The sequence below is a fragment of the Pteropus vampyrus genome, unplaced genomic scaffold (genome assembly GCF_000151845.1).
Source record: "Pteropus vampyrus isolate Shadow unplaced genomic scaffold, Pvam_2.0 Scaffold127, whole genome shotgun sequence".
NCBI classification, from domain to species: Eukaryota; Metazoa; Chordata; class Mammalia; order Chiroptera; family Pteropodidae; genus Pteropus; species Pteropus vampyrus.
The window spans coordinates 2,999,060-3,004,812 of record NW_011888908.1 but is presented as its reverse complement, the minus strand read 5'-3'; positions in this window follow the sequence as shown (position 1 = coordinate 3,004,812).

Below are 5,753 nucleotides of genomic sequence, written 5' to 3'. Positions count from 1 at the left end.
TAGAATACACTGCAGGTCAGGTTCTACCCAGAAACCAGCTGACACTAGAGAATTATTTAATAAGTGAATAAGTAACGGCGTATCTTCTCAGTCCAGGCAGGGGAGGGGTTTGATGTTGCTAGCTATGTATGGCTGGTTAGATGAGAGTACGTGCATTTGGAAGCAAACGAAGACTGAGTCCCATGAGATTTAGTAGACTATGATTCCAAAGAAGACCACTAGACCTTCAAAATACTCTTAGAAGACTAGAAATAAACATAGATAATCTTCAAAATAGAGATGCAAGTGAAATCCTTGAAAGTGTGCTAGTCATTTAAGGACACAAGAGTAGAGAGAGAAATATACAGGTCAGGAGTCGTCCCTGGACGATGAAAGGTGTTAGGAAGTATGGGGGAGGAAATCGAAGGAAGAAGGGATGACTGAGGTGAGGAGAACAAGGAACCGTGCTCGCTAGTATTCTTGAACTGGGATCAAACACGCCGTTTCACCCTGGCTCATCTGCATGTTGAGATTACTTAAGAATAAGTGAACATAGTATAATAAGCTATTCAATCTAATATGCTAAAAATATGCTAGAAAATAAAGGCCTTGACTAATTTGAAGATGTCACTGTGTAGGGCTGATGTTCCATGCACGGATGGTGACTGATTATAATGAGTGTTTTGAAGAAATTTCAAGACCGCACTTACCACTTAATCTCCCTACTCTCTACTGTGGTGTAAACCACCCCCCCACACACTTCTCCTTTTCTGACAGGAAATCCCCAAACAGAATCCCTAATAAAATAGGCAACAAATGCAAGGCATATGCGTCCAAAAGACTAATGGTAACTAACATGCATTTATGATACACAGAATAAATTTTTATCATCTTTCCCCATCAGCACACCGATATCCTAATTAATTTTGTTATGTACCCCTTGAAAGGCATAGATGGGCTTGACCAAGGGCCTCCCAAACTCCACCCCACCCACAGAGGCTTCTAGGGGATGGGAGGGCCTACACGCTTGTAATTCGCCTACCTTCCCAGTTCTCTTGAAGCAGAGGTTCTTAAACTTTAGCATGATCAGGATCACCTGAGGGCTTTTAAAACACAGGTTGCTGGTCCAGTTTCAGTAGGACTGTATTCTCGGGTCATAGTGATACCATGAGAACCACTGACTCAGAAGAAGACTGTAGTTATTTGTATGGTTAGAGTCGCTAGTGGATTGCACACATGTCTCCTTCACTAGGCAATAAGGTAAGAAGACTCTACTGCTCATCTCTGATCTCTCGCCTGATACAACAGTAAACCTGGGCCGTATAAATGGATGGAAGGATGGATGAATATACCCTCATTTCTATCTCAAGACACTTTTTTTCATGAGTATACCTACTTTGTAATTAGTTTCCCTCTTCTGTTCTTAGAAGAAGAGCTATCTTTCTTTTAAACATTAAATCTTCAAACTTATACCTTTAACTTCATACTTTTCTGAAGGAGGTGATTTTGGAGGTGAGGCATCTCATTTCCACAATTATTCCTTAGCCCCTTGCAGGATGTTCAGTGTTTTTTCTTTCTCTACTTGCTTACTGTTCTCTCACTCGAATCTGTATATGTCTGCTTATTTTAGAACAGCTTTTATACAGCGTTGTTGCCTAACACTTTAACCTCCCTTTCCCCTCCACGTTTACCTTCTAGATTTTGATATGTCAGTGCCAGGCCTCGCGTCCCTTATCTCTTCACATTACCTCCTTAAAAACGCTGTCCAGAGGCTTTACCTTCAGACCGAACCTCTCGCTTAAGTCCCAGCCCCATACTCCCTACTACCTTCTATTAGATAAATTCGAATTTAGTTAACAGGCTGATTATCGGATGCTTCGCAAAATATTTTGTTTCAACCTCTGTCTCCACTAGTGTCACCGTTGGTCTCCTATTCGTGTCCAGCATATAACGTAGCCCAGACCTACCAGTTTCCCCCTGAAAATATCTGCATATCCCTTTACCTCTCTCCATTTGAACTTTGATCACCCCATCTTAGGCACCCAGGGTGTGGGATGTTCTAATAAATGCTTAACCATTTGACTTTAGTCTTTCCTAATGCTGTATAACCAACCTATTATTCTCATATATACCCTTACACCTTACCATAATATCATAATATCATATATACCCTTACAGCTTTTAATTCCTCGATTTAAAGTTCCAGAAGGCTCTTACTTCGTGAATGTAAATCCTTTCTCCATCACACTGTCTGTTCCTATTTCCTATTAACGCTAAGCTGGTCAGGTCAGTTGCCTCCATATGAGGCGATGCTTCAGCTCTACTCAGGTCGGGTCCCCAGTGGCATAAACCCACATTCTCTTTGCCGCTACAGACCTTCGCTATGGGCTCCTGGGCTACTTCCACAGATTGTTTCACATCCCTTTGGGGACCACGTGAAGAAGTACAAACCAACCTTTACCTCCTCTATAACCGATACCATTTCATCCCATATTTGATTATGTGCTTTATTGTTTCTTCTCTGTCATATGCAGATTACTCTTCCAACTACCACACAATCATAAATTTCTCATGAATAAGGACTGTATCATCTGCAGCCCCACAGTGTCCAGAAAAGAAATTTGTCCATAATATGAACTCAATAAATACTTTTTGGCTATTGAGTTACTCAGATATCTGAAAGTCAAAAGGAACGTAGCTTAGCTTAATGAGAAGTACAGCTCATGCTATGAGCGGAAGAAGACTACATAAAAGGTTTAAATTGTGATTAATGTGAACTCTTAGAAACTTAAGCTCTTTTTTTAAGTGACTGCCCTTTATTTAGCATTTGAAGTGAAACTGTGGAGACCTCTGTATCTCTAACCAACGCTGACTAGAGCAAAGAGAACAATTTCCCAGCTTTGTTGTGGGAAAGTCATCTCATAATACCCATTTTCCTGCAATCTTCTTGTTTGTTAAAGTTCTTTCCTTCGGTGTGTACACCCTGCCACTATGCTGTAACGTTGGCCGTGTGATCCTTATGGCCTCCACGTCTGTGTCCTGGCGCAGGGCCACGTCCTCCAGCTGGCCTTTCAAGGATCTGAAAAGTAACAGTTGGCACCCAAAAACCGAAAACCCTTGAAACACAGAACGTTATACTGTTCTTTTCCAGAAAGTGGAGGGAATTAAGCCACGAGACATGCAGTAAGTCGTCTTCTTCCTTCTCTTCCCAGCTCTAAACAACCTGGAGCTGCACAGGTGCAAGGCACACACTCCCAGGCTCCCCACAGACTGCGGGGAGAAAGCAGAGACCGTCTGGCGGGGCGGTGGGCAGGTGGTCGGGGAGCCAACCGCGCCCCGGCCTGCGTCCTGCCCCGTGACGGCCCAGCTCCAGGACTGAGGGCGAGTCACCTAACCTGCCCCACGCCCAGCCTTCTCGCTCTTTGAAGGAGAGCTGACAATTCATCCACCTCACAGGGGCCTTGCGAGAACTAAAAGAAGTCTAAGTCTCCTGCGGGAAACACGTAACACACGCACGCTCCGTGGCGCATTTCGGGCATTTCTGCTTGTGCCCAGGAACCCAGAGAAGAGGGAGGAAAGTGTGGGCGCGAGGAGTGGGGGAGGGGCACGGGACTCGAGGCAGGAGAACGTCCAGGTTGTTAATAGGACCCATGTTCTTACGGTCTTCTAACTTTCTTTAAACGGTACACGGTTGAGGAGATAATCATAAAGAGTAACACAATCAAATTTCAGATTTACTGAGCATGAATTCAGTGTGATGAGAGAGGAGACACAGGGTCAGAAGGGAACGGCTGTATAAGGGACAGCCTCCCACGGCTGTCCGCAGGGGCCATTCTCAGCCTCCCTGTGAGGCGTCCAGACCGGAGCAGCACAGGCCAAACCCCGAGGGAGGTTCGGGTCAGAAACGGCGGAGGAAGGACCTGCTCGGGAGAAAGCGAGCAGGAGCGGGGCGGGCACACGGGCCGTGAGGCGGAATGCCTGGGGCGGCCCGGATGGCCGGACGCACCCGTGAGGTCTTGGCGTCACGCTGTCCCGGCACACCGAGTAACAGTTAGAATTGGACAGACTCGAATGCCCTTCGGTCTCTCTCCTTGTTTCATCTTCCCACCAATAGCGACGGCCTGTGTGCTCGCAGAATCTCTGCGCACCGTCTGAACTGCATGAGTCCCCTGAATGATGCACTTGTTCAAAGAGATACATGGGACCGTCCAAACGTTCGGGCCAACATTCGAGGGCGCCAAGCGAGATCCACTTCAACAGATCATAATTTATACTGGCAGCTGGACAAACAAAAGCAGAGTGACGCATGAACCAGCTTAAGAAAATTGCCAGTCCTCCACCAACTGCTTGTTATATTACTCTTAAATATTTCTAAATAGGTCAGTTAGAATAACATCATGTGGGCCATAGTAAGTCAGAAGAAAATAAATGTCACTTTTAGCAAGTTGAATTCTTCCTCTAAATGCTTTCTCTTCGGTCCTTTTATTTAACCATCATCTGGCTAAGGGTAAAAAACAAAATTGTCATAGTTTTGTAGTGGTCAGCACTTTCAATGATTCCCATTTCCACATGGCCCTGTGACAACCGTGGGTCTTTTCCAGGTGGTTTTTGGCACTGCCTACATGGCTGGTCACACGATGTATTTTGCCTTGGAGGCTGGAAGCATGACAACAATGAGCCCATCCTTCGGGGAACCACAACCTCACTCTGGCAGAGGTGCTGAGCCAAAAGCCCTGAGAACATGAGCTCGAGGGTAGCGTGGGGTTCCAGCCCCTCGGGTCACCCAGCCTGTCCTTCCTCCATATTCAGAGGACAAGATAATCCTTGGACGTGTCCCAACTCCGTTCTTCTGGCCGAGGCTGGGTCTCACGTCAGATGTGATCTCTAATAAGATATCAGCCAAATGGGGTTGTGTCGAGGGTTTAAACATGTGGAAATGCGGCCAGAGGAAATTTGTCAGCGGTGATAACTGCAAAGAGCAGCTGACTTCTTTGTGCTTGTGCGCGCTGTGCCACGCATGAGGCTGTTGGGAGGGGGCAGTTACCAGAAACGAGAAAGCAAAATTACAAAGGGGGCAAGGAGAGCTGAAGGGTCATTTTTTCCTTTGTTGTATTAAGATGATGTGAGGTAATCACGCCCTCTTCTCAACATGGGGAGATAGTGGTTTCCAGCCATTTACAAATACCACTAATTTAAAGTTTCGCTAACATTGTTAAGTGTCAATTTTCATGGTATAAAATCTTTTTTGATTCTGCATTCTACATTTTCGCTAAAGATACATATTGGTGCATGGACTAGTACATACCTACCGAATTCGTTTGAAAGCTACGTCATGGGCCCGCCATTCCTTTATCTACAGTAAACAGTCTCAAGAGTACGACAGGCTATGAACTGTTTGTTCTTCACAGATCCTTTCGGGTTAAGTCAAGATGGTTCATGTGGCTGTTTTCTCATGGATAAGCCATTCTTTAATATATAGCTAGCCCAAATACTTAATATATATTGAGAATATGATACTTTTGAAAAATACCATTTAAGGGGCAATTGGGAAGTTTGAGCAAACATCTGTGAATTAGAAACAAGTCCTGGCCACTGGTGAAACACATGTGGAAAGACCCAGTCCCATCCTTCCAGCCACTCCTACTCTGGTAAAGCCAAAGATACATGAACACCGTAGCCATAGGTCAAGCAGAGGTCAATTTATGAAACAGTTGAATTATAACACTATGTGAGATACACAGTATGAGTGATAATTTCTGACTAGTACAATAGGG